The sequence below is a fragment of the Lampetra planeri genome, chromosome 1, assembly GCF_965212315.1.
Source record: "Lampetra planeri chromosome 1, kcLamPlan1.2.h2, whole genome shotgun sequence".
Classification (NCBI taxonomy): Eukaryota; Metazoa; Chordata; class Hyperoartia; order Petromyzontiformes; family Petromyzontidae; genus Lampetra; species Lampetra planeri.
This window is the reverse complement of record NC_136107.1, coordinates 13,965,518-13,984,204: the sequence shown is the minus strand read 5'-3', so window position 1 is coordinate 13,984,204 and position 18,687 is coordinate 13,965,518. Positions and strand designations below refer to the sequence as shown.

Here is an 18,687-nt window from a genome sequence, read left to right as displayed (position 1 = left end):
CACCACAGAATAATGAAGGTCTGAATTGGTGTGTAAGAAAGTAGGAACTGATAAGGGGTTGACAGGTATGCAGCTCAATTCAACACGTAGGCTTTCGTGACCAATATCGATAATATAGGATATTTTTACATTAAGGTGTGCTGATGTCGGTTATGAGGGGGAATAGAACTTGGTCTGCCCCGCGCCAGATATGGGTGTGTGTTTACACTTAAACTTCCTGATATGATGGTGCTGAGTTTAGTCACGTGACCAGGAAGTGACGAGTTAAAGGTCTCTAATTCACGAGGCGCAATTAGTGTCTCAATGAAGACGGGTGCATCTGTTCATTGCGGAACTTTAATAAGCAGTGTCTGTAAGTTCGTTTATGGTCTTATCATACTGGGAATGCTGTTATAATGTCGGGGTTGCCGTTATAATGCTGTAAATGCCTTTATAATGCTGTTAAATTGTTGTAATGAATATGGGGACTAGTTAACAATGAAGCCTGCCACTTGCATTATTGTGAATGTTATTTGTAGTTGGATAAGTCAAGCCAGACTTGTGCCCATGTAACTTTAATGCATTCTTGAGAGCAAGGATGAGGAAGTATCTCATCCACAGTTCGGTGTTATATGCAGCACTGTACATTTAGGCTGCAGTATGGTGATTGCATAAAGTGACCTTATTTAGCACAGTAGCTTATTCTCTTGTATAGCTATTCAGTACTAATGTAGGTGCCTGGTCCATCCAGGACCTATTGTTGAGATTCATGTTATCTAAGACAATGTTATGATGCTGTAATGTTCGTTGTATTTATATTGCAAGTATTCACGGATGCTGTATTTGTGTTGTGTTCCATCAGTTTTACCTCGTTTCATTCATTAAATACGTTGGAGTCGGATGTTCACCCTGGCTCTGAAGGTTTATTGAATGCGAGTTTAACTACTCGGTTAGTGGTGCAACGCAACGCACAGCGAGGCCGAGACAGAACTCGAGTCTCTGGATGTGTAGCGCAGTGCGCTATAACCACTGCAACACCACACACACAAACATAGAGGATCCCTCGGGATCCGCTAATCGTAAAACTCACAGCTGCTCCTCAACTTGTTGTCCACATTCCATGTAATCCATTCCAGAAGCTGTCATCTGTTAAGGACGTAACAAAAAAACATCGTAAGAAATTGTCTTTGAGGCGCATTAAAAAAAACATTCTATGAACTTTGCAACTCGTGTCCGTTCATGCTGTTCAGCCGTACATTTGTCCTTCGTGAGAAGTGCAGACCGATATATTTATGATGACCCTCTGTGTTTTCAGCAGGTAACTTAAATGGTGGAATGTGAAAGCGATGCTTACGGAGGGGCGAGTGTTCGAAGATTTACTTGGTGAGCGACACGTAAAGGCTTCGACATAAACGTCGCTTTCTCTACGACATCTCCCTATCATGTCAGTGGAGTATCTGTAAATGGATATGTTTGAGGGAAAACAAATAACTGTACAGTATACTGTATTGAGCTTTACAAATTAAGAGAGGCCAGTATGGGCCATGCCGTGTACAGAGTTGACAGATAGTACAACTCTCGCCCCGTCATAGTAAACCGAAGTGTACATATAACAGTGTACAGTAATGCCCTTTGTCCATCCAATGCTGCTTGGATTAAAGGCAGATCGAGGGTCGTCTGACCATAACCTTCTCTCGCGCTGGTCGGTGCGGGTTTGTGAAAGTGGGCACCGGTTCAGACATCAACTCGCCACTGATGATAGCCGTGGCCGAGAATCAAACTCGGCCAAGCAGGACTCGCAGTGCAATTTGACTGAGCGCTCCTGCACGCATGCGCTCCCCCACCACACTTTCATTGCAGAACAACGTGCACACACACGACAAGATGAAGATAACCTCGTATTATACCCCACAACAGACTGCTGGGGCAAAGTGCTTGTTGGTGAGCACCAATGAAGGCCGTCCAGGCTGGCCAACCCCGCGCCCGGCCGCCTTTGTCTCCCCAGCCGCTAGCCGTCCACACACAGCCACGCACCGAACGACACAGGCTGTCTGTTTAACCTTTCGCACCATACGTGGCCAAAGCGCGCCTGTCGTGCATGTCGGAGCAGAGGAGATGGGAGGGGGTCGTGAGAGGCCCCCTCTCATTGCTGGACGATCGTCGTCAGCCATGGTCAATCTACTGCTGGATGAAGCCTCCCAAACGCGGCCAAGTTGTCGACGACACCGCCAACGATGCTGATATATTTTAACACAGCGCCACCTGCACACGAGCTGATTTTATCGCTCCATCTCCTCGTTGTACGATCGTGTCGGACGCAGTTACATTCCTTGGCTGGCACTCCCGTTATTATTCTTGACCATAGTCCATAATCCCCCAAAAGTCACAACCTGTACTACTTGTCTTAATCGTTTGGATGATGTTTGTCGGATAACATCTGGTAACTCAGCAGCTAGGATTTATCAAGGCTGACTCTGCTGATGAGACCCATCGTGTTGAAACTGGCCGAGAGTTTGCTTGCTTAAAGACACGCTGCTTGATACTGTTTGTCTGGAAAGGAATCTTGGTGGGTTTTAAAGCATATTTCTTATTTATACGTGCAGAGACAGAACGAAGTGCAGCTTGTATTTGTCTCCCCAGTGCTGATTCCCTGTCCTCGAACTGAGTGACAGTTCTCTCCCCTGTTTGGTCCTCCCGTCTATCGTTGCTTTAGTCTCTTGCCTTTCAGTCAGACTAAACAAAGTGCTGAGTGGAGGTTTTTTTTTACGCTTTTCCAACCAATGTTGAAAGTGTTTATGCATTAGCTCTGTTCGTCCGTCCGTCCGATAACTCTAATACACATTAAATACCTGTACAAGTGAAACGTTACCTTTTTCGTGGTGTTGCTATTAGGGGGCTTTCTCTCGTGACAATGGGCTCAATTTATCAAAGGGCTGCCCAAAACATGGAAGGACAAAGCGACGCTAAAAAGCCCCCCGCCCTGGTTGCAGTCCTGCCGAACAAGTATCGCCCTCTCCGGTTGGTTGAGGGAAGGGGACACCTTGACCACGACGGGCACCAAGCCGCATTGACCATGCACAAAGAAACATGCGTTGTAGGCTGCATCGGGGTTACGTCAGCAGTAGAAAAAAAATCCATTGTGATACTCTGCTCTGTCCAAACGTCTTTCCTCCCCGTATCTTTCTTTGACCAGCGTGGTGAAGTATGTTCAAACAACCCCCATAATGTGGGATGGCCTCCCTCATCCGGTAGTGAATTTACACTGGGGGGGGTTGTACAAGTGCATGTACACACGCTTGTAAATGTCACTGCGGTAGTTATGACGGAGTAACAATTTGGCAGAGTTTACATATACCCGTGCCTGTGGGAGGCAGTGCCTTGTGGTGGTGGTTGGAGCTTTATTGGGAACAACAGATGTGGAATTTTGGACGTCCTGTGGGAGAGAGGCGGGAGGGTGGGAGCGTGGTGGGAGTGGGAGAGAGTTGAAGGAGAACGAGCGGATACAATCCCCTGATCAATTCATCCTGATCAACTCACGAGGGTACATTTGGGATTCGTGCAATTCTTATAGCACGAGGTTGTCATGAAGGTGCTGTTTTATTATTGCATATTATGTCAATATGTTCTAGAGCTAAATGTCGAGGCTGGATAGCAACGAGAGGGCTTCAGAATAGAGTTTGTGTAGTTTTGCTATTCCTGCTCCATTGAAGATGGACAGCTTACAATGGTTACTGTATTGTCCATAGTTTGGTTTGCATGGCACAGTTGCACTTTGGATTGTCTTTAAATTTCCACTCATGAAGGAGATTTGGGCTATGGCCTGTTAATGTTCGGATGCGTTTATTTGTTCCACCAGCATCTCCGAGGAATGTCAAAGCCAGGAGGTGCGATATTTGTGTCTTGAATGAGGTGTTTATTTTGGACGTCCAACGAAGGAACTATGGTCTACAGACGATTCTAGTCTGAGTAGTTTCACAGTAGGGGGACAAGGTTTTTTTTCCACCTCAAGTCATTTTTTTTTATTTGGGACGTGACGCCGACACACATGACCTCGTTTTTTGAGGTACGTCGCGGGATATTTTTTTTGCTTTTATTGAAAGAATGCACGAGCCCGTTACAGCCCGTTGCATATCTTGTTCAATCTGGCGACACCCTTCGCATGAAACGATCCCAACGCGGCTGAGCCATCTGATAGAGGGGGGGGGGGCGGTAGCAGGTGGGGACATCATCACGGGGAAACGATGAACACATCGCGGGATCTTTTAACGTCCACTGTGAAGTTGTCTGCGCACGTCTATGGTTAATACTCCCGTAACATTAACCAGGGCGTCCACCGGGTTCGAACAGTGTATCTCCACAACGAGCTGCAAGCGCGCTACCATATCACCGCCTCCTGGTTAGATGATTAGGGTGTGAAGCGATACATTGAGTCATCGAATTGCATCGATTATTCTGGATCGTAGTAGATCGCATGGGATTGTGTGTGTTTAATGATAAATGCCATTCTGTTTATGCAATTTTAATTTATATTTTGGCACACTGCTTAGCACACTCCTCTATGAACGCGGCGACTCGAGTTTGATTACCGGCCACCACTCACAGAAGTGGTGAGTGACATTTCAATCTGTTCTTAGCCTGCCAACCTTCACCAACCTGCATTGGCCAGCATGGTAAAGTATAGTTCAACAATCTCCATAAATGAGACGGCGTGGCGTTCATTCAGCAGTAGATTGACAGAGGGCTTTAAATTATTGTTTATGGGCCGTCCATAAATGACGTCACGCGATTTTGGAAGATTTTTGACCCCCCCCCCTCGTCACACGGCGTCACAAAAAGTCAGACCCCCCCTCAAATATGACGTCACAAAGCTCTGCCCTCCCCCAAAACCATAATTCAATTTTGAAAATAAAACATGCTTCAAATCACTTTCAGCTATTGTCATAGTAGTGCGTATTTAATGTGGCGATGAACTCTGATGTTGTAGGAGTGTTATAACAATTAGTGTTATAACAATTCTATATTTATTTAAAGTTGCGCATTTTGATGTGACGTCACATTTCTCAACCCCCCCCCCCTCGTCACACATCGTCACAAAAATCTGACCTCCCCCCCCCCTAGGTGCGTGACGTCATTTATGGACGGCCCCTTATACGCAGTGATCAGGCTGTGCAAGAACATTTTCCATCACTGATGGGTGTTAAACTGTAACGTGCGTTTTTTTTTATTTTATAAATTGTATCCCGATCATACTATCGCCTTCACATCATGAGATGAAGTACCCTTTCATATCTCTGACAGCGCCGTGCAACCCCTTGGTGGTAGGAAACGGTCTACGGAAGTGCATTTCACAGAGATACGTCTGAGATCTCTTCAAGTGATCTCTGGTCCACAGAGTAGAGGGCGGTACTTTCCCACCCACTGCCATTGAGAGTAATGTTCGTCGCATGACAGTCAACCCGATATGTATTTCTCAGAGCTGCAATGTAGCCAAATTAATTGCAAAATCTAATTTAATGTCATGATATTTTGTTGTGTGTGCAAATATTTGTGACCAGGCTGGGACCATCAAAACATTACACTTCAGAACAAGTTTTAGTGAATACATTATTTGCTACCTCAATGGCCTATGTGGTATAAAGAAGGGCCATTGCCCAAAACATCGCAAATTATATAAATTTAAGACCACAATGTTATTGACAACTGTGTTGCCTTTTGGTGAATAGAATATAACGTAACGTTACTTTGAGTTATACAAGTCACCAATTTTAATTTTGCCTAACCATCCCGTAAAATGTGAAACGTAAACACTTTATTTCTTTGCGAGGTTTAATTCGGTCAATATTAAACATCGCATATTGATACGCACATTTCTGTTGAAGTAATGTTTTGGGTTTTCGGCAAAAAAAAATATATTTGTTATAGACTTATTTTTTAAACCTGGAATAATTGTAGATTTGCTTTTTCCACAACGAGTTTCCGAGACGGCCCAATCAAGTTGTTCCGCACCCTGTGCGATGAATTCAGCCGTTGACCAGACTTGGATTTAAATTGGGCATCTAGATCCAAGGGGAGTGCAATGACTCGCTTTGATGTTTACCCTCGCAACAGTGGAGTTACCCACATTCGGTTTATATATAATACAAAAATCTAAAACATAAAAAGATGGTATCGTTTCGACTTGGATTCAACGCTGAAAAATCTCGGCTCTTTTGATCGTAATTTAATTAGGGCGGATTGCTCAGAAGGTTGGCCTGCGGTGGTGGTGGTGGTTTTGGTGGATGCGGTAAAGGAATTCCTTCCAAAATGTCAGGCTCTGAATTTTTCGAAAAATATTGTTCTTGGAAGTGAAGCGTGGAATTCCTGAAAATATTATTGCAGGGCTTCGGAGTGTGACTGACTTAAACCGCGTTCGTAGGGGAATCAAGGAGTGGGGGCTGAACCGTGCGCCCTACTTTGTTAGGCGAGGAAGTGATAAATATAGATGACATTTGAACAAGCCGACTTGGGTTTTTTTCATATTAGAGATGAATCGTTATTAAAATGTAACGCTACACACTGTACCTCTGAACCGTGCCCTACCCGAGTGTATATGTACAATAGCAACAGTTCCGTGTATGTGTTAGTTTGGGGAGCTTTCTTGTAGTAGTTAATGCACTGCACTACGTTCCAGGCGACCCGAGTTCGATTCCTGCTCATAGCACACATTGGTGACGAACATTTTAACCCATTCTGCCCCCCCCCCCACCGAGATCTATCCAGCCTTTAATGAGTGCATGGTGCGCTGTGTAAACATCACCATTGGGGTGACAAAGGTGGTCGGCTGTGGTGCTGGTCACTCATCCCCTTGTGTGCCGTGCCGTACTTCATGGGTGCTCGCTAACAGCACATGCCCTAACTGTCTGCGAAGGCTAATCGGGGGGTATTTCTCTTTGTTTGAGACCCACTATAGTCTGAGGAGTGTACCGTAAGCAGCTATTGCACTGGTTTTCTCCCAAATGAAAGCCAAACACTCATTAATGGATGTTTCCAAATGCAGGATCCTATTGCAAAAAAAGTATTGATACTCAGCGGGCCTTTCCTGGGAAAATAATTCGCATTGTTTTTCTTACAAACGGTACATTTGTGCATCGACAAGAATATGTTCCACATTGTTCAGTGAAATGGTAATGATCAACCTTGCTGCTACCAAGAGACAATCGACATTAATGTTTTCCATTCGACAACTGTGCAATGGAAGAGACTCGTAGTGGCTATGTACATGATAAATAACTGACTATAGGCCATAATTTAACGTATCATGATGCAGTGACTGCAATTGTCACTGTGTGATGCCGGACTTACGAAGCAATGGCGGATAATGTGCTGACATTATGTGTGGCCCGCTTACGGGGCGTAGTACCACCAGCCCTAGCGGGGCTTGGGTGAGCGCTGGTCAGCGTGGAGGCACCGCGAGCAATGTGCGGTGCGGGCTCCCTGTGAGGGAGCGAGAGGGAGTGTCAGCCATCCAATGTTACGTTGGGGCATGATACGCTGTTTGACCTGCTGTCACGTGACCGGATCATATTGAAGGGGGGCCACCGTTGGATGGGGGCCGCTGGGTGGTCACGTGGTCTAAAAGAGCTCTCGGGAGCCTTCGAGAAAGAGCTCGAGAGATTTGGAAGGTGGGCGGGGCGAAGGGCAGAGCCAGCCTCAGCCCAGAGGGGATATAACGGGGGCCCCGTGAGGAGCTCGGGGTTCTTCGTGTGCTGGTGTCAAGAAGCTCCACGTCGGGGAGAAGAAGCCTCTAGCCACGCGGTCTGGGACCCCGTTTGTGGTCCGGACCGGGATAGCGAACCGTGTCTAGTTCTTCCGTAGCGTGGTTAGATGGGCATTCGAGACCCGAGTGTAGATCGTGTTGTGTTATCTTCTTGGTTCTTTCGGTAAAGTCACGTAGAAGGGAAGTAATAAAATAATAAAAATAAAACATAATAAAATAAAATAATTTTCACGACGTTCCGGCTACAACGCAAGCAGCCGTCTTCAGGTGAAGAATGAGACACTACCAAGCTAGGAGCTTATAAAGGCTGGGTTGGAGGTGGAAGAGCGCCTTAACAAAAAGAATGTGCATATGAAGAGGAATTTAGCATATTCATGGGAAATGCGTAGGAGGTGGGCGGGGGGGTTTCAAAGTCATATTATGCCCATGCATTATGCAGGATCAGCAGCACCAAGGGGGGGGTGCAGGGAGTAGCATTAACAAAGGAAAGGAATGTTAATGATATGTAGCTGCAGTTACTAAACAACCACGTAGAAAACTAAAGTATAAACTACATAAAAAACTAAAGTATAAACTGCATAGCACCATCAGTATACTTACTATACTCTACAATAAGCTGAGTTACTAACAGCAAGTAATACATTACAATTCTACGTCGTAAAAATTATATAATATGCTTCCATCTAAACTTTATTCTCTTACATCACACGAGCATATACCGTACTATATACTGCCATAGATAAACTCAACATTAAATTATATACTGTATTGCTGTAAACCACCCTATACCTTATACATTTTAATATAACACTATGTATTATTCTACCCACCCTAATGTGTATCGAAATGGTTTATTACGTCCTTCCAATGATTGCTAAGCCAGAATCCATCTTCTCGGTTAAAATTGTCTCTGTGTTTGTATATGTGGATCGCCTCATGAACGAATCTCTCATGATAGCCAGATGGCTTGCAGATAACCTCTGTCTTGGAGAAGTCAATGTCATGTGAGCCCACTGAGTTGTAACAGTGATCTGCCACGGCTGAGGTGTTTGTCCTACCGTGTTTCAGGTCAGCTTTATGTTCACGGATGCGGTCCGAGATATGTCGTTTGGTTTCCCCAATGTAACTGCTACCACAGAGGCAACTTAGTTTGTAGACGCCAGGGTACTGTATGTCTGGAACCACATCTTTTACAGACAGTACCAGATCACGGATTTTATGTACTGTGTTGAATCGGACCTGGATCTTGTGTTTAATCAGGATTTTGGAGATCTTTTTTGTGACCCCAGCAATGTAGGGTAAGGTGATGGTCTTGAAAGGCTCCTCAACAGGATCCTTCTTGATGGTTGGAGTGATGGCTTTGCGGATTGTGTAGTCGGAGTAACCATTAGCCTTAAGAGCTTGGCGTACGTGTTTGAGTTCACTGGAAATGTGTTCATGGTCGGAGATGCATTGGGCTCTATGATACAGAGTCTTGATGAGGGAATTCTTCTGGGATGGATGGTGGTGGGAATCCGGTTTTAGGTAAGCATCCGTATGGGTGGCTTTCCTGTAGACAGAGTGGCTCATTGAACCATCAGGTCTCCTTTTGATTAGGACATCCAAAAAGGGTAGCTTGCCATCTTTTTCGACTTCCATGGTGAATTTGATGGCTGGGTGTATGGAATTGATGTGGTCGAGAAATTGGTCTAGAGCAGGCCGGCCATGTGGCCAGATGACAAAAGTGTCGTCTACATACCTCTTCCATAAGGTCGGGCGTAGAGTGGCAACCCAGCTTATATAAGCTCCTAGCTTGGTAGTGTCTCATTCTTCACCTGAAGACGGCTGCTTGCGTTGTAGCCGAAACGTCGTGAAAATTATTTTATTTTATTATGTTTTATTTTTATTATTTTATTACTTCCCTTCTACGTGACTTTACCGAAAGAACCAAGAAGATGAATCCCTGCAGTCACGAAAGCTTTAAATCGAAACGTGTTGTGTTATGTTAAAGTTGCGTAATAGTGTTGCTCCCAAGACAACGTCTGCGACTCAGTTGGACTCACTACAACATTAACGATTATATGCCGCTCACTAACGGCACCTGATGACGATTGCTTGTGTGGCGATCGAAACGTCTTGATCTATTATTTTTCTACGTGACTTTACCGAAAGAACCAAAGAGTATGATTATATGAGACACACACCCTGTCGTAAAATGATGCTAAATACTGTAAAATAGTTCCAGTTGCAATGAATAATTCATATACAGCAAAAGGACAATGATATGCAAGAGCCCAAACATTGTGCAGTTGTTCCCCGTGTAATCGGCCCAGCACTGTTGCAAAAATGTGTAGGCTATTTTCTGCGCAGTTTCAATTAACAATTGCAATGTACCATTAATAAATAAATGTACACATTTAAAGCCCATTTTTGTCAATCCAACCGCAGGATAAAGACCTCCCAACGCCGTGTCGGTTAGCGAGGGTTGTTGAACGGGAGGCCCAGGACCCGTTCAGATTTCACATGTCACTCACCACTGATGTTGACCATGGCCCGAAATGAAATTCAGGTCGCTGGGTTTTTATATATATAGCGCAGTAAGCTAACTACTGCACCACCGCTCCACCAGCCTTTTAATAAAACTAGGGTTTTATAATTGTGAACTATTATTTAATGTGGCCTGGAACGGTCTCGTTATAGTCTCAGTTGAGTTGTAAAACTGAACCGGAAACAAGTGATGTGGAGAAGAGAGCAATTATACTGGTGTGAGCGTGGATCGACTCACCCTTAGAGGACTACCTGATTCACTGTGTAAAATAAAATACCATTGGGGCTACAAAGGCGGTCAGGTGTAGTTCTGGCGCGGCGACACCACCCACTCGTGCGCTGCCCCGGCCTGAATATGCCGCTCACTAACGGCACTAACGCCATAGCCGCCTGTGTTGTTAGATTTGCTTTGTCATCATCATCAGCGATGGTGAATCCACTGCTGGATGAAAGCCTCACCAATCCGTTGCTATCTCTCACAAAACCCGCGATGTAACAGTCCACCCAGAACCTGCACGCGAGCTGATTTCATCGCTCCATCTCCTCGGTAGAAGTCCCTCTCGGACACTTTACATTTCGTGGCTGCCACTCCGTCAATGTTTCTACTGCATAGGAAAAAAAGAGTCGTCTTTAATTTCTCCCATGCACTGATATCTATGTTGATGGAGCCACGCAAGGAAACATTGGCTTGTTCTTGTTTCACTCTTCCACATCCCAACAAAAACACTCCCTCATCCAGAGAGCCGTCATCGTATCAGTCTCTCTAGCTTGATAATTGTCTGGCATCGCCACCCCCCGCGGAGGCATGAACCCGTCACTGCTGCTGGTCCCTGCTTATCTGCTTAGGGCCATGGGCGTTATCATCCAGACGAGACATCTGCTGACTCGCATGTCTGAGCAGATGCAGATGTTAAACATGTTTTCGTGTAATATAGTTCCAATTGAATCGACAGCCCCTTTGTCAATCCACTGCTGGATGAAGGCCCTTCCCCACGGCGTGTCGGTCGTGGTTCAGGTTGAAGGCAGGGAGCATAGACGTGGGGGTATAGAAGTACAGAGCTACAATGTAATTTATAAACTGTGTTGACTTAAGGCTTTCGTGACTGCAGTAATTATTTGGGTCTTTCGGTAAAGTCACGTAGATTAGTTCAAATTAATAAAAAGAATCAATATAAAATAAACAAAAAGACTACGACGTTTCGATCACAACACAATCAATCGATGACGATCGTTTGTGTTGTGATCGAAACGTCGTGGGTTATTTATGTATTATTTTTATTCATTTGTACCTACCGAAAGACCCAAATAATATTCTAAACTGTCCTCCGATTCCCACCATCTATAGCCTCAGCCTGCGATACCAGTTACGCATGGGGGTCGCCCATGCAAGCACTATCCAGGCTCCAACCTGCTTAGTTTCCGAGATCTGATGAAAATGGACACATTCCGGATTTTTGGTCAAGGGCTTTTCAACGTGATTATCTCTAAAGTGCAGAAATTTGCGTTACGCTGAGACTTACATTTTAAAATGAGCATAACCCGTCGGCTGTGATGACGCACACCCGTACTCCTGCCACTGACAATTATGGTTGGTAGATCATATAGGGACGATATTTCAGCACCTGCATACAATATTCACTCCTAGGCACGTGATTATACTGAAATATCAGTCAGTGATTATGTGTGAGTGCGTATAACACTACGGCGTATCTTTTTCACGGTTTTTATGCTGGATATTTTTTGCTCGTTTACACAGGAAAGCCTTACTGAGGCTCAAGATTATTTTTCAAGAGGGTCCTGTGCCAGTTTTTGTCGAAGGCGACAAAGTTGCTGCCATGGCAATTGTGTAGTTTGCAGGTTACGTGTCAGCATCGGGATGTTTGGCCAATACCAGTGGCATTGGTGTTTTCTTTAGCGATGGGAGGAAGCCGGAGGAAACCCATGCAGAATCCGAGAACATACGAACTCCACACAGAAAGACGTCCGAGTCTGGGATCAAACCCAGGTGTGTTTTGATGTGAGGCGCAAGTCTTTCCACTGCACCACCCTGTTGCACGTATTGCTCTCGGGATGTGTTTTCGGATTGTACCGCGTGCTGTTCGGCACGATGACCGCCTATCCAGTGTTCTGAAAGAAGCTCCCAGGCACGTGGAGCGGAACGTCGAACATCCATAACGACCGGTGCAAACCGACACACTGCGTAGAGTGTGAGACACTTTTCTCAAAAACTTTGATGAGCAACTATAAGAGCTGCAGTCACAGGTGTGTTCTGTGTGTGTGGTCCCGTGCCTTCCTAGATCGACTTAGCCTTAAATACAGTATCTGGTGCGGTGTGTAAACATTAGCACTGGAGAGACAAAGGCAGCCAGGCGTGATTTTGGCCACACTACCACTTGGCGTTCCGTCCCAGCCTTCATAAGTGCTCGCTAACAGCACCTTGCCCCCAACAGTCTGATAAATGCTACAGGGGAGATATTTGCCTTTGTATTTGTTCCCACGGTTAATGTTGATAATAGGATGTTCTCTCATACATGCGTTTAGAGTGGGGGGGGGGAGTACCACACACGTCACGATTATACTCCCACGTCTTGCGGACTGTTTAACAGTGAGGCCGAACATGCTCAAACTCAGATATAACGGCAATGTTTTTCCTCCTCCTTCTCGCGACATCGATAAAAGTCTGCACATTTATTATTATTTTAATTTCTTTTGATCACCCGCCCCCCAATCCCATGTTTTAAAAAGCCCCAAAATGACAAAACAGTCTGCCTTTGAATGGGAAAGCTGTTCGGGATCTGGGAGGTTGGGGGGGGGGGTTAGAGGTTGCGGATTGAAATGTGATTTGCAAGTTTTGTTCCCATAAGATCACGAATCCAGGCGATACAGCCTTTCGTCCACTCGGCTCGCAGCTGGCTCCACTCTTCGCAGCTTGTTTACTTCTTCTTTGCTCATATCGTGAATGGCAGACAGAAATTACATGAGAACTCACACGCGCTCTCTCTCACACACACACACCCATAAAGATGCAGTCCCACAATTGCTCACGCACGCCACTGCTGGCGGGAGGGACCTCCACTGACTGCAGTGAGGTTTAGAGAAGGCCCTCTAGATGGTGTTTGGCCTACTCTTCCACGTTGGTCAGACCTCTTCGAGGTCGGAGTACTCACGATAACCCACCATACGCGACCTGCCGATCGATTTAACGCGTGGTTGTGCCCATTTATACTGTTGCGTGGACAGAAGGGTGGGAGGAGTGCATAGGTGACGTTTCGGGCAATGGCCCTTCTGCATAGCACATAACAGGTAACACGCACTGCCAGGATCTGGACAAAAGTACTGTAATGGAATAGCACGTGCACCTTCCCTACTCTAGACTGTAGGTGGCACAGTTGTCTGTCATTCCACGAGTCCAGATATTTCGCTCGGCAGTACCATAACTTTAGCGGTTCCAATTTCCTATATGTGGCCAGTAACGGTGAATTATGGGACAATCGTTTAAAATGAATCACCGTTATCCAGTCATTCGTATGAGCCATATAAGTACACCGGCACTACCACAATGACAGTTTTGCTACCCGAGTCGGTACCATTCTCTGCTGTGGCCCAGGGGCTAAAGAACCTCGCCATGACCAGTGTTCACACGTTCTCTTCCTAAACAAAGAAAACGTATTCCTGCCCGAGCCACGCCGTCTCGGGCAGTTAACTCACGGCGAGAAACGGTCGCCCTATAGGTCGCGCTACATGGGCAGGCATCCGGCTCCAACCCTCTCTCTGCAGGGAATTCTTCTCGACTCCGGCTCAGCGCTTTTGAAGTGGAACTATAACCACAACGCCTGCACGTGAGCTCGACGTGATAGACTTGGACGCATGACCCCCCCCCCCTCCTGTGCTGCATGCGTTCATACCCGTGGGGGAATTGCGAACTCATTCCAATTAGCCCCGTATGCGAAAACGGCATTGAACAAGACCCAGAGAAGCAAGCGAGCACTTACTGCGGCATTGACATTTCCTAAACCCTCATCGTTCACCTCTGGATAGTGGTGGCGTTCGGCATAAGCAGCAAACTAAGCAACAGCTTCGGGCCCCTAGCAATACAAGAGGTCCTCCCGGATTCAGAAAAATGCAGGGATGCTCCAAATTTCAACTCGAATTCAGATCGTAGGTAAAGGTGCAGCCCTGCAATGTCTTGCCCACGCCACTACTGGCGGAAGGGCCTCCATCAGAGGGAGCTCTCGAGAGCGCCTACTCTTCCACGTTGGCCAGATGTCTTAGAATATGTGGGAGTACCTACACTTTACCCTACCATACGAGTTTCCCCCTCCCACTGTTCCGCTCCACAGGCCAGGCAGTTTACAAGACGCACATAAAGGCCCCCTTGTAGAGGTATCCAGAGGGAATGTTGATTTTATAGCCCATGCGCCTGTGCTGAAATACTTTGGTTTTATTTTATTATTAGAGAGAATTATATAGCGCGTGGGCTGAAATCCGGTAAATGCACCGTGACTAAAGATGGGGTTTGTAAACGTATTAAACTCAATTCATAAAATTAAACTTTGAGAAACTAAGTCTTCCTAACAAATCACAATACACTGCTAACGGCTTTTGGAGGAGCTCGCCTCGTTTTGCAGAGTTTGTTATTGCTGTTCCTGAGATAAAAAGACAAACATCTCTCTTGCAGCCCAATAGACTGTTGGTACCACTTATTTACACACCACACTAGATACTCATTTGAGACTGAGTTGACCTAGGGAAGGCCCAGGACTGGTTCAGATAATCGCCACTGGTGTTGGCCGTGCGCAGGAATCGAACTCAGGTCACCAGGCTCGTAGCGCAGCACGATCCCCAAATACACACAGACCTACACAATGGCATGCTGTTAATAAATATAAGTAACTCACCTTAGTGGACTCAAACTTGTCCCTACATTTATTTAAATAAGTTGATTATGTGTAGTGGATTTTCTTCCACACTCGTTTGTGGAATTGGCCATATAATCCATTGCAAGATCCTTCTGAAAGAGGATTGCGACTCAGTGAGGTTTCTCTGGGTACATCTATATTGCAGTGCACTGCGCTTTGAACCTGGCGACCTGAAATTGATTCCAGTCACGGCTAATAGCAGTGGAGAGTGATTTCTGAACCGGTCCTCTGCATTCCCGCTTGACCAACCCATACCGGTCAGGTTGGTGAAGTATGGAAAAACAACATTCATGAGCGACTTAGCAAGGGGAAGGCCTTCATCAAGCGGGGGATTCACAATGGGCTGTAAATATACATTTTTCAAATGTGGCATCATTTTTTTTATAATCCGCAGTATTATTGCAGATACCGCCTACAAGTTAATTCTGATATGAACTGCACTTGACAGTGGTAGTTGAAACGGCTACGTTATTTAAACTTCTGCCACCACCTGTGACATTTTGCAATTACAATGAGTGAGCTCCCCCAAAAGCCGTTAGCAGTGTCTTGTGATTGTTCGGAGGACTTGGTTTCTCAAAGTTACATTTTGTCCACTCAGCCCAATCCCTATTTTGTGCTGTCTTCATCCCAGTCTCCAGCGCCTCGGCATCCCTAAGTCTCCTTCCCACCCCGTGCTCCAGAACTTTTCAAGCAGCACCCTTCTCGAGACCTCTTAGATTTGTTTTGGCACAAACCGAGCACATCTGCAGAACTCGTGCCAAGTCAAACGCTGCGAGGAAATACGACATTCATACGCATGCACGGTGCACACGTGTGCACGAGTGATTGCATGTTGGCACACATGGCAACCGCGCTGGCACCCATGTCCCATCATCACTGGCTATGATGCATGGCCACGTAGCTCGCACAAGTGTGCCCACATCCCTGGCACACGCGTTACACTATTGCCATGCACTGTGCCAACAGCACTCGTACACGTGTGCCAACTTTGCTGGCAAACGTGTGCCAACTTTGCTGGCAAACGTGTGCCCACATAGCTGGCACGTTACTGGGACAAGTGTGGCCACAGTGCTGGCACACGAAATACATGCTCAGCCACATACTTTGTGCCAGTTATGATCACACTTACTGGCACATGTGATGCAGCGCTTTGAAGGTGAGGGTTGGTGGATCACATGGTTCACATACCTGTGAAACTCCCCAACCCGATGCAAAGTGGCCAGGATATGGCGGAACAGCAAGTGGATTAAATCAATGTGTGAAGTTTTGTTTTCCCCCTATGGTAGATTATATCCTCCCACGATAAGCCACTTATTAATGCACACAACTCCGCACAGATGGGCTCAATATACTCGCTGTACTATCACCTGGGACCCCAGGAGGTTTCGGAATTTAATGGATCTATGTAATCCACCAATGCTCGGCTCCAGCTTCCACACGCCTGAATCCTTCAATTCTCAAAACTTCATTGCTCATGTTGCCCATCCTAATTATGTTCAACATCCCGTACCAGTATTTTGTCTTTGTTAGCCTCCATTGTCATTAATATTGCCCATCTCATTCGACGCCCTATGCCTAGCTTGATGACCTGCCCAAGTCTATTTCAGTTTGTTTCCCTTTGTAAATGGCACCTGTTATCTTCGTTTTAGTTCTCCAATCTTCATTTCTAATTTAAAATTCTGCTGGAGCCCATGTGGGGAAAACGCAGCGAACACAAGCACATGCCAGAGTTGCTCATCGCACCGGTATGAACGAATCAAAATCTGCTGACGGGGGAATCGGATAATTTGCGTGTTCCGAGCCATTCATTCACCAGGGATTTTACTACACCCAGAAAAACATCACAGCACAGATTGTTTTTGCAGCCCTTTGTCAATACTACCGCTGAAGGACTCCGCATGCCATGGTGCTCGAGAGTTGTTTGACTAGTGTGGGTTGGTGAAATGTGGGTGCTCAAGAGCAGGTCAAAAGTTACTCGCCACCGACGTTAGTTGTGAATGGGAATCGGATTCAGGACGTCAGATTCATATCTCAGTGTGTGAACCACCGCTGATCCACCCACCAAAGCCTTGAGAGTATAATTGACGATATACAGGCTGTTCAAATCTCTCTTAATCAAGGTCGTTAGTGCGAGACGTTGTAGAGATGTTTGACAGAGTGGTATGCACTCGGACGTGTGCGTCAGTGTTTTGTGGGGGGTGGTTGTGGGGTGCACCAATTTAAAAACGAAATGCATTAATTTCACACCTCAAGAGAGACTTGGTGCATTCATCGTGGACTATAAGAATCGCTATTAATCAACAAAACTCATGCACTGTCAACACGATAACAACCATGACCACATCAAGAGTGAGTCGTACATTTTAAGTGACCGGACGTGACCACAACTTGATACATGTCGGGTCACCTTTACCGTGCAAACCGTTCGTAAAAGCATAATTAAAGGAGACGGGTTTTAAAAATCTCTTTTACAGAGCACGTTGTTGATGTCTGCGGCGCATCTGGGTGGTCTCAGATCCTCCCGGGGTCTTGCAGGCAACGCAAACGTGTGGGGCTTTTTCCCTCCTTCAATATTCGCACAGAGCCACTCAGTGCGAAGGGAAGTCCTTAGACATGCATTGGCTTTGGCAAAGAAAAACAATTGGTGGACGATACCAGACAGTTCACATTCCAGGGGTGATTTTAGAATTCGGAGAAAAAATATTTACGAAGAGATTCTGTAAAAATGGTATCTAGACTCTGTGACAGACTTCAATCTTGGAAGCAAAGCAGGCTCTGAGCCTGGTAAGCACTTGGGACTTGAGATGTCTTAAAACATTCATTGGCATTCGCAAAGAAGACAACTGCCGATGGTGCCAGACAGTTCAACATACCAGGGGTTAAATTTCGATTTTAAGCTTTCGTGACTGCAGGGATTCATCTTCTTGGTTCTTTCGGTAAAGTCACGTAGAATGGAAATAATAAAAAAAAATGTTTTATTTTTATTATTTTATTATTTCCATTCTACGTGACTTTACCGAAAGAACCAAGAAGATGATACCAGGGGTTGTTGTAAAATTCTAAGATTGTACAAAATGGTAATCCGTAAAGTGTCATTTAAATTATGTGAACTTGTCCCATCTTGGAAGCTAAGCAGTTTGAGCCTGGATTGCGTTTGGATGGGTGACCACCACCCAGATACTGTAGCCATGGGGTTGCGAGGTGTAACCTGGAGATGGCAGTGCTGAGTGTCATTCCCCACTGTGTGTGGTGCTGGGGCTTATCTGGGTTCTCCAGTTTCCTTCCAAATGAAATCAAACACTCATTGATAGAATTCGCCAATAATCGCAATGAAAGACCCTCCTGGAAACAAGTCTTGAGACTCGATGAGGATGTCCGGGAAAAATGGCATCATGATGTACTAATCCTGAAGTCCCCACCTTAGTATATGGATATTGAAACTATGTAATTAGCGCTATGATATTTGGATTTCCATATTTGGGTTTCCAAATTGAAGGACAAACATGA

General features: G+C 45.7%; 1 long non-coding RNA gene across 1 annotated transcript; it reads left to right on the top strand.

Annotated features, from left to right (window-relative positions):
* The first annotated feature begins 241 nt into the window (after nucleotides 1–241).
* On the top strand, nucleotides 242–3,412 carry LOC144722134 (uncharacterized). The gene is made up of 3 exons (XR_013586048.1): nucleotides 242–352; nucleotides 1,295–1,362; nucleotides 1,840–3,412. It is a non-coding gene; the product is annotated as an uncharacterized LOC144722134 (long non-coding RNA).
* Nucleotides 3,413–18,687: the final 15,275 nt, after the last annotated feature.